This window comes from Echinops telfairi, unplaced genomic scaffold, assembly GCF_000313985.2.
Source record: "Echinops telfairi isolate 266 unplaced genomic scaffold, ASM31398v2 ScPeMD7_2573;HRSCAF=3158, whole genome shotgun sequence".
In the NCBI taxonomy this organism is placed as follows: Eukaryota; Metazoa; Chordata; class Mammalia; order Afrosoricida; family Tenrecidae; genus Echinops; species Echinops telfairi.
Genome location: NW_022106471.1, coordinates 10848523 through 10860040, shown reverse-complemented (window position 1 = coordinate 10860040; position 11518 = coordinate 10848523).

Sequence of the window (11518 nt, the reverse complement as noted above, 5' to 3'; positions counted from 1 at the left end):
CCAAAAAGTAACTGTAGTTCAGACTAAGACATAGATGGAACTAGATAGATACCCAGCATAGAATAAACTCACTAATATCTTCTTAAGAAACCATTTCTTGAAATAGCATTATAATAAATGACATATTTAAAATACAGACCTTGAACCCTATACAGAGAAAAGAATTATATGATGGTAAAGTTTATTTCACATATTTTTCTAACAGGCCTCGCTGAGGAAGTATATCATTTTCCATTTGTGTCCTAAAAGTCTATTTAATGTATTGAAGTGTTATTCTTTAAACAGATTTTTGATAAGCGAATCGCTTGGTGTTGATTCCTCTAACTTGACTGTGGACATGAAGTCGGAGTCCCATGTTGAGTCAGCACTGCTTAGGTTGGAGAGGTCAGGCCTCGGCCGGGTGTGTGTTCCTCCTCAGTCACGAATGTGTGGAGAGGAAGAGTGAATCACAGAACCAAGTTCCCTTTTCTTGCAGATGTCGCTTCCTTGCTCTTTATGGGTGTATTTCATCCATTTAGAAGAAGGTACATGAGCTCTACATTTTTACATTTCAACTTCTGTGGATTCCTGATTTAGTCTATCAACATGTCATATATTAAATCCAGCTGTCCTTTCTTTACCTTGTGCTTTCACTGATGGAAGAAGGAACAAATTCAATGCAGTTAAATTTCTTTTAATAGATTGTCACCTAACTTTTACTAGACAAATAAAAATAAGTTAAACCTTGTTAACTTTTTTTTAAGATAAGATATTAACTATTTTACAGGATTCAAATTAATATAGCAAGTCTGTGTTTTTCTTCAGCTCATTGTGTATATTTACTGCACACTAACATGTCTATTTCATATATGATTTAAAGAAAAATACTAGTTTTACACTATATAAATATTACCTACAAGGGGAGTTGCAAGTCTAGGCTTTGTAGAACCTAGACTCTATTGAGACACCACCATTTAGACGATAAGATTTCAGTCTAATTGTCTTCTCTTTCCACATTGGTAACATTAAAGATAACTTTAAATCTGCTTCACCTGTGTATTCACGTGCGAAATTCCAGTCGTGTTTTGCAAATACTGTGAGTTTGGTTTCAGACCATCACAATGAAGTGAGTGTCATGAATGTTTGGGTTTCACAGTGCATATCAGTTACGAGTTGTACTATATCTTATATAGAGACCCTATAAGGCAGGACAGAACATCCCTGTGGGTTCTGAAACTGTAAATCTTTTTTTTTTTAATCATTTTATTAGGGGCTCATAGACTCTTATCATAATCCATACATACATCAATTGTGTAAAGCACATTTGTACATTCTTTGCCCTCATCATTCTCAAAACATTTGCTCTACACTTAAGCCCCGCCCCCCCCGCATCAGGTCCTCATTTTTTCCCCGTCCCTCTTCCCGCCCCCCTCCATCATGAGCCCTTGATAATTTATAAGTTATTATTTTGTCATCTCTTGCCCTGTCCGAAGTCTCCCTTCACCCACTTTTCTGTTGTCTGTCCCCCAGGGAGGAGGTCACATATAGATCCTTGTAATCGGTTCCCTCTTTCCAACTCACTCTCCCTCTACCCTCCCAGTATCGCCACTCACACCACTGGTCCTGACGGGATCATCCGCCCTGGATTCCCTGTGAAACTAAATTTTTATGAGTACCCCTAACTGAGTATGGAATGTAATTACATTCTCTAAAAGGTAGCCTGAAGAACCCTGGGTGTTCAGAAAGGCGCTGTGCCGCTGTCTGATGAGGGGTCTCAGAAGAAGGTAACTTGTAAGGAAGCACTGGCCCATTCTCTGGCTTCACTCTTGCTGAGACTTCCCGAGCCTTTTCTGAGGAAGTCACGGAGGGAATCTCAGGAAACAGGATCAGCCACAGTGGTCTCCTCATTGTGTTAGGTGTGACAGCTATGAGACGCGTTAGCTGCCTGATGAGACTTCCTGCTGAAATCCCGCCCTGGCCCTCCTCCAGCTCTCAGCAGTAAGAGTGCTCTCACCGTGAGCCAGGGAGCCCAGATAAGCGAGGCCAAGCTGACCCAGTCATTGTCATCGTCAGGTTAAAAATGACACGGGAGCATATTGAAGATGGCCATCAAATGGCTCAAGTCAATTCTGACCTTTCTTGTTTCCATAGTCTACACCTGTCTCTCGGTTTACACCCTTGTAGAAATCGTGGGAGGCACTGGCTGTTCACTGACAGGATTCCTGCTCTCTCCATTCCGACTCAGCGCACCTCAGGTGGGGCAATGGCTCACGTGTCAGTGGAGGTGCTAAGAGCTGTGATGATGCTGAACAGGTTTCAGGGGGAGCTTCCAGATGAACACAAACTACGAAGAGGGGTCTGGCAAGCCAGAGATCACAATGGTCCAGTTCATAGCCCTTCACAGAGGCATGATCACTGCTGCTTCCCCTTCCTCACCATACCCAGAGTCTGTGGTCAGGACAGGAACACTGATCCTGTTTCATCTCATCACTCCTCAGCCGAAAGCCTTCCAGTGGATTATTTGATCAGTGAAAACTCAGCCCTTCAAATGTCCACCTAGTGTTTTTTTTTTAATCGTTTTATTAGGGGCTCATATGACTCATCACAATCCATACATCAATTGTGTAAAGCACATTTGTACATTCATTGCCCTCATCATTCTCAAAACATTTGCTCTCCACTTAAGCCCCGCCCCCTCATCAGGGCCTCAGTTTTCCCCTCCCTCCCTGCTCCCCCCTCCCTCATGAGCCCTTGATAATTTATAAGTTATTATTTTGTCATCTCTTGCCCTGTCCGACGTCTCCCTTCACCCACTTTTCTGTTGTCTGTCCCCCAGGGAGGAGGTCACATATAATTGGCTCCCTCCCTCCAACCCACTCTCCCTCTACCCTCCCAGTATGGCCACTCACACCACTGGTCCTGTAGGGATCATCCGCCTTGCATTCCCTGTGTTTCCGTTCCTGTCTGTACTAGGGTACATCCTCTGGTCTAGCCAGACTTGCAAGGTAGAATTCGGATCATGATAGTGGAGGGGGGGCATTTAGGAACTAAAGGAAAGTTGTATTTTTCATCGTTGCTACATAGCACCCTGACTGACTTGTCTCCTCCCGGAGACCCCTCTGCAAGGGGATCTCCAGGTCCACTAGTGTTAAGCCATGCTTGCTGTGTCTTGAATATTCCAGGCATACTTCTGCCTTTAGACCTTTTGCGCCTACTTTGTCTTCTGTGGGCACATTTTTCTCCCAGACACCTATTGGCTCTCTTCTGTACCTCTTTCTGGTTGTGCTCCCAATTCGTCCTCACATCCTGCTTAAGTCACCCTGTCAGACTACAGCCCACCCTTCTCCCTCGGCACTCCTTTATCCTTCTTTCTGGCTTCCTTTGTAGTGTGTCTTGCTCTGTGTCCCACATCTGCGGCACTTGCATTAGTGCCTGGACTACTTTAGACACCATGGTAAATTGAAAGAATGAGTGGTTAAGTCATAGTAGCTCTCTTCCCATTTACGCCAAAAGGCTTCATTCTGAAGAGAAGATTGTTGTCACTATGAAATTAGCACAAACAAGGATGATTGCCATCAGCACAATGAAAAATAACAGCTTCAATTATCAGCTACACATACAGACTGCACGGCTTGCCTAGACACTCTTAAACATGTGCCGGGGTCATGTTGTATTGGCTTAACTTAGTAGACTCAGTAACTTGAGATTAAAATACATGTGTGAGAAGACTCCACCTGTGCCCCTGATTGTGTCAAGGTTGAGTCGTTTTAACTTGGTTTGTTGTAAACTTCTGTGATGTGTTCATAACCCAGCACACTAAGGGAGTCTTCGTGTAAAGCCAACACGATAGGCTTCAATTGGGAAATGAGTCCCAGGCAAAAGACTACAAGTCACTGAGACAGCATGATTAGACCTGCACCTTCAGTTAACTTCATTTAATTCATTCTGTTTGTAATGCAGGCGTTTCCCGATCTGTGGATTCCTCTAATCAGTCCTAGAAAATGCACAGCCCCGTATTCTGTCTGTTCTCTGTATGGTTCAAATCCAACTGTAAAAAGCTTAGACTCCACTATCCTAACTCTAAACCTAACCCTAAATTTAACCCTACCCTAACAATCCTAAACCTAAACCTAACCCTAACAACACTAAACATAACCCTACCCTGACCCCTAACCCTAAAACTAACAATCCTAACCCTAACAACCCTAACCCCGACATTAACCCTTAGCCTATCCCTAACCCTAAACATAACAACTCAAACCCTAACTCTAACAACACTACCTTAACCCTAACAACCCTAATCCTACCCCTAACAATCCTGACCCTAACACTAAAAACCCTGACCCTAACCATCCTAAAACTATGCCTAAGCCTGCCTAACCCTAACAACCCTATCTCTAACCCTAACACCCCTAAAAAAAAAAACAACCCTTAGATTTCAATCTGCTTCCCACCAGCACCACCACCACCAATACACACACACACACCCCACACCTTTCCCAGTTTCCATCTCTCTCTGTGTGTAGCAATCTGGATAATTTTTCCCCCTCACTATTTCACGCTCCAGCCATGTCTCATTAGGTAGTTAAGTCATCCTCTGAGCTTTCTTTAAATCTTAAGTTTTATTTTCATTCCAATCATTATAATTCACTAAGCTCAAGTAATATCTAGAAGTTCTGTTTTATTTTTCAATCTGCCTGATCATTGCAGCTAATTCGTTGTGCCCTGAAGCTTTTGAAGTTACATTTCCAACAATTCCAGTGTCTACGACAATCCCGGGAGTGAAAGCATTTGCTGCTTCTGCTGCCTCACACATAGTGTCTGGCCTTTGCACACTCGAGCTGATCTTTATGATCAATCATCGTGGCAGTCCGCAGAAGCTTGACTGCTACTTTGAGGAGGCGGGGTAGTAAGGTGTATGATTATTCTAGGATCTCTTTAGTCCTCCCATAATGGCTTCCACACTCTGCTTTCTGGCCCAAAGCCCATTATCCTAACAGCTAGGCCACTGTGGGCATCTACCTTCACAGCCCACCCCTTGCCTGCAGTTTGCCCCACCTCCTCCCTGTGAGCCCTGCCCCCTTTGATCAGTTACTCCTTTTTCCCCCTGAGGGGTTTATCCGCCCTGGAGTCCCAGTTCCTTTCTGTACCAGTGTACATCCTCTGGTCTAGCCAAATTTGTAAGGTAGAACTGGGATCATGATAGTGGCGGGGAGAAAGCATTAAAGAATGAGAGGGATGTTGCGTTTTGAGGGAGCCATACTGCACCCTAGCTTGCTCGTCCCTTTCTTGTGACCCTTTTTTAAAAATTATTTTTTAGAACATGGTAAATTTTAATCCTTTCTTTACAAGTTGTCTAGACCACTTTTGATTAAGAAAACTAGAAAGGTAGTGACTGCCACAAGCGGACGCCGGGCATTGGCACATGCGTCAGTTCACCACAGAACCCTGCTTTTCGGGGAGGGGGTGTGAATGCACTGCTGGGGTCTCTGCTCACACTCACTGGATCAATTGCTGCAGATTTTAGTCTACAAGTCGCTTTTGGCCAGCCCAGAGTGGGTGTTCAGGCTGGGGGTCGTTGACCAGTGCTGTGGGGACTGGATGACTTGGTCAGTTTGGGTGGCTGGCTTCCAGTTTTCAGCGCTAATTACAGGCAGGCAGACCTGCCCCTTCTCGGCTATGTTCAGGTGGTCTTTGTTTTAAAGGTGATCTTCGGTGGTTTGAAGGGGTTCTCTGCTAGAAAGTTGATTTCAATTCTGAAGGCCCCCTTAACATATGGAGGGTTGTCAGGAACAATAAGCCCTTGCCAAGGCAATAAATTAGCGTCATCAACCTGGATGTTATGGAAGTTTTTCTTTCCACATTTGCCTCCTGCTGGCTGCTGTCCCAGAATGCATCACCTCCTTGTGACCCTTCTGTGAGGGGATGTCCCACTGTCTACAGAAGGGCTTTGGTTCTCCACTCCAACCCCCTCATTCGAATCAACATGATTGTTTGTTTTCAGTCTTCTGATGCCTGATCCTGTTGACACCTCATGACCACACAGGCCTGTGTGCTTCTTCCATGTGGGCTTTGTTGCTTCCTTGCTGGGTGGCCGCTTGTTTAACTTCAAGCCTTTAAGACCTCAGACACTATATCTTCTAATAGCTGGGCACCATCCGCTTTCTTCACCACATTTGTGTATGCACCCATTTTAACTTCAGCGATCTTGTTGGGAAGGTGAGCATCAGGGAATGCCAGGTTATTAGAACAAAGTGTTCTTGCATTGAGGGAGGACTTGAGTAGAGACCCAATATCCATCTGCTACCTTGATCCTTACCATATAAATATATGTACATAGACCTATATCCCTATAATTATATTAATGTTTATATATACATGCCTATATTTGTGCCTCTATAAATGTCTTTTGCCTCCTAGTTCTTTTCTCTGTTTCCTTTTACTTTCCCCGTGTCCCACTATCATGTTCAACCTTCATTCTGCTCTCAGTAATTCCTCTCGGCTACATTGCACTTGATCACACCCCACCAGGGTTCTATGCCCGCCTCACCATCAAGTTTAGATCTCTTGTTCCACCCATTCGCTTTTGTGAAAGGTGATGAGCACTTGAGAGCCAATTTATCAGGATACAGTTGTGAAGCAGGAGCTATCTCTAATGACAACTTGCTTAGGGGATGAAATGACAAGGGACCTTTAGGAAGAGGGCAGTCCTAGTGTCCAGTCTATTAGAAGATTAGGGATGTATCTCTATTTCTAGCACAGAGTCCCTAAGTGGCAATGGGGTAAGGATTTACTTTAGGTCAAGTTAACTTGGCTTCTGACCTTGGTTCCTGAGAGAAAACAACCCATGGGATTTCCTCAGCCTCAAACTGAGATGCCTTCGTTAATTAAAGGAGCCGTGTGGCATCATGGGTACATACATGTTGGGCTGCAATTCGCAAGATCAGCCGTTCAAAACGACCAGCCACTCAGAGGGAAAAAGATGGGACTTTCTACACCCGTCTCAGAAACGCAGAAACTAACATCTCAGGGAGAGTTCTACCCTGTCCTGCAGGGTCACTATAAATCGGCATCGACTCAAGGGCAGTGAGTTTTGGTTTTATGAACTGAATGACTCCTTAAGGTTTGTGCTATGGATGTGGGCAGGTCTGATCAGAAAGACCACCAGGCTGACCTCAGGGGAGGAAGGAGAGCGAGTCCCATCACCTATGACTGCTTAAGGGAATGCTTAAAAACTGGTTACAGAAGCTCTCGGGGCTCCCGGAGGAGGATAGTACATCCTCCTTTGGGTCCTGCAAGAACTGGACTGAGAACCCCCCTAGAAGGGCCTCATAATTTGTAATCACTTTCCATGAGCTCTGTGAGTTTTTCCAATGAATTCTCAAACCCCGAAAAGGCAGTGGGAGTCAATAGATTAGAAGGGAAGGAGCCAAGAGAAAAACCCCTGCGCTGGCAGGTGGCCTGCTGAACGGGGGTAACGGGAAAACTTGGAGTCCACAGGGCAGAAGTCAGGGTGGCTTAAGTCCTTCAAACTTGTGGCTGATGTCTATCTGTCTGTCTGCCTGGAGGATGCTGTTCTCCTCGCTGGTGAGATCTGACCTGCCTTGAACTGAACCGAGAGAAGGAAACCTGATTTGCTATTTCACTTCTCAGCAGATAAGCGTCCAGAGGTGGCAGGAAGAAAGGCTTGTTGCTCTTCAGAAGAGCCACCCCGTGGAAAACCCTGTGGAGCACAGGGCTATTCCACAACACTCAGAACTGATGCCCCGGTAACTCCCCCCACCCCACCAGGCCAGCACAACTACTGAGGGCTGCAAGGAAGAGCGGTGGCTCTACAGGTCTCGGGACTGCCTGCCACCCGGAAAGACTTGCAGACTGAGCACTCGACGTCTCATTGTAAGTGGGTATTAGAAACGAGCCAGGGGCTAAGTGGAGAGCAAATGTTTTGAGGATGAGGGCGACGAATGTACAAATGTGCTTTACACAATGGATGGATGGGTGGATGGTCTTAAGAGTTGTATGAGCCCCAGTAAAATGATTTTTTTTTAAAAGAGCCCCCCCTTTCCCACCCCTCCACCCCCTTGCTGGTCATCAAAAAGAAAGAAAGAGCCCTCTGCTGGGACCCAGTAACCATCAGAGACAGTTTGAGGAAAGGGAAATGAACACTGACTCCCACGTCTGTGCGATTTCTCACAGCCCTTAAAGCAGACGAAAGAAACGCGCTTATCAATCCTTACCTTGTTCTTATTCGCAGCCACCTTTGCTATTGCCGTTCATACGAATTGTTGCCTTGGGAGGGGGGAGCACTGAGGGAGGGGAAAAATGAGGAGCTGATGCCAGGGGCTTAAGTGGAGAGAAAATGTTTTGAGAATGACGAGGGCAATGAATGTACAAATGTGCTTTACACAATGGATGTATGTATGGATTGTGATAAGAGTTGTATGAGCCCCTAATAAAATGATTTTAAAAAAGTGTTGCCTTGTTGGGAAGAAAAATGCATGTTTCATTCCAAGTCATGTGTTCCAGAAATGTTTGGTGGCAGTGGCTGGGGTCGTTAAGAATATTTGCATGTCTTTGTGTTGTCTTCCACCCATAACAATTTTTCCGAGTTTTGTCTCCATGGTTGCTTTCTAGTTTCACATTGCACTGCAGTTAAAACCGTTTTGAAAAGCATGTGTTCTCATGAACTTAACAATGGAACATATAGTCCTTGAGATTTGGCTGTGGTACAGAAGGGAGTTGACCAAAAGCCACTTGCCCTTTCTTGATTTAAAAGCAGAACTCCCATGTTTAAATTGGCAATGCGGCTGCTCAAATTTTGTTGTTGCTGTTGTTGTTGCTGCTGCTGCTGCTGCTGTTGTTGTTAGGTGCCTGGAGCCAGTTCTGAGGCACAGCGACCCTCTGCACAACAGAATGACATGACTCACTGCCTGGTCCTGCACCAGACTCACTATGTTGGTCTGGGTAAACTAGAAAAACAAACCCACAGAAACTCAACATGTATAAGAGAGAGTTTTATACAAAGGGTAAATGTACATTCAGAAAGCATCCCAACCCTGTCTAGCCCAAAACCATAAGTCCAACTTAGCCCATATGACCAACACCGATCTAAAAATTCCTCCTCAAACTCACAAAACACAAGCAATGATGCCGAATACAGGAAGATCACAGGCCAGTGGGTAGAAAGTCTTTGTATTCAGTGGCGGTGAAAGCATCTCAGCGCTGGCTGGGGTCTCTACGCAGCTGCTCCAGCACCCAGGGCTGCATCGGGGTAGGTCCATGTGGCTTCTCCTCAGCGATGTCTTGCAGGAAGTGAACCTTGCCAGCTGAGGCAGAGAACTGGCTAAGGCAACTACACACTGGTCTGACCATCGGAGAGCAAGAGACCAGAGAAGTAGAAAGGTGAGACTCACGGAGCCATTTCTCGCTCCACCTTTCAATTAACCCCACATGTGTTTATTGGCCGGGTGGGCACAGTAAAACCTAACTGGCACACTCACAATATGCTGGAGCCCATGGTTCCAGCCACTGTGTCCTTCCATCTTCCCGAGGGCTTTTCTCTTTTTTGCTGCCCCTCTGCTTTACCAAGCACGATGTCCTCCAGACTGGACATTTCCCAGACTCCTCCTTTGTGGTTAAGTGGCAGCCAATGAAATGTGAGTGGAAGTGGTGTGGGCGACTCTTGAATCAAGTACTTTTTAAAAAGTACTGAGTATGCATTCCCCTGGCCATTCCTCCCACCCTTCCCGGGCACAGATGCAAGAGCTCTGCAGCACTTCAAAGGGTGTCCAAAAGGCACAGTATCCCTGATATCCCCGGGCCACCCACCTCTCGTGTTATTTTTGAATAGGGTTATGCTTTTGAGCACTGTATTTTGGATCTCCTGAGCCTTGGTGACACTGTGGGTGAAGCACTGGTGCAATAACAGAGGTTTAAACCCACCAGCTGTTCTTGCCTGGCAGTAGAAAGATGAGGCTTTCTGCCCCTGTAAAGATGTACAGGGTCACTTTTGAGGCAGTATTGATTCCATGCCAGGGAGTTCTTCCTTCGTGGTTGTTTGGTTTTCAAAACCTGGTGGCACAGTGATTAAGTACTTGGCTGCTAACCAAAAGGTCGGTGGTTCAAACCCACTAGCTTATTCTGCACGAGAAAGACATGCCAGTCTGCTTCCACGAAAGACAGCCTTGGAAAGGGAGGCAGCTCTCATCTGTGCAGTCAGGTTGTTATGAGTCCAAATTAACTGTTTCAGCAACTTACCAAACCCAAATCCACTGCCATCACGTCGAATGCAAATCATAGCAACCCTAAGTGTAGGGTTTCTGAAATGGTCCTTCTCTATGTGAACAGACAGCCTCTTCTTTCTTCCTGGGAGCAAGCAGCTTGTGGGTTTGAACCACTAACCCTGCAGTTAACTGCCAAACGCCTAATCCACAGTGCCACTGAGGATCCTTTAAATCAGCATAGTCTGCACTGAAACCAATCCAGGAACCAATGAGCTTATGAAGACAAAAGGGTTAGCCTTGGTGAGAAAAAGGGAGAAATGGATGGAAGTCTTAGATCTACTTGCTTTAAAAAAAAAAAAAATCAGTCACTGAAAAGACTACGAAGCTCTACTCTGACACATGGGTTGGCCCATGTCAGAGTTCACTGCATGGGAACTGGGTTTAAACTGCTACTACAGTGTGTGTGTGTGTGTGTGTGGGGGGATCTATACAGTAACAAAGCAGGATAAACATTTTCTTCCATGTAATAGTTTGTCTAGGGCTTCTTAGGCATTGAGCTTTACCAGGTAACCCAGGGCCCAAATCCCTTCCTGGTTACTGAAGGCCCTTGCTGCGTTATTCCTGTCCTCTGGGTCTAAGTTGGCTCCCCACAGTTGGCTCCAGCCTGCATGAAAGGGGAGGAGGAAGCAGGGGGTACCACCACTTTTAATGTCTCTGTGGAACAAATAGTTTAACATTTGCAGAAAGTCACAGATGATACACTCAGGACAGACCTGACATCCTGTATGCGTATCACTTATTAATCTATATTTCATCATCCCGTCTCATTTAGTAGCTCTTCACTGAGAAGGGGACTTCCGTTTGTCCATCCCGATCCTAATATTTAGCTTTGGTGTCCAATATAGGCGCATCTCACGTGGAAATTTGAAACGTGTACCCGACAAATTTGAGCTTTATACATCCTCACTAGGTTTCCGGAATACTCACGATACCACACATGCTCAGCTAATTAATATCGGAAAATTGAGTGTGTCCCCCAGAGCTGTTGGCATTTTTAAAGAGCTGCTTCCTGGGAGAGGCGACGCTTTCCCGTGACCCGCTCGCTGTCCTTCAGATCAGACCATTTCCCGTCCTCCCTAAGCAGGTGCGCCAAGGGGTCGGGCGCGGCAAGCGTCGCCTCCATTCCTTATCCCAGTTCTTTTGTCTCCCACACACCCCTTTCTTCGGGACTCACAGCTGGTCACTTCGGCTCCGGCTCCACGGAGCTGGTTGCTAAGAGACTACGCGCCGGGAGGGTGGGGACGCTGCACTGCGAC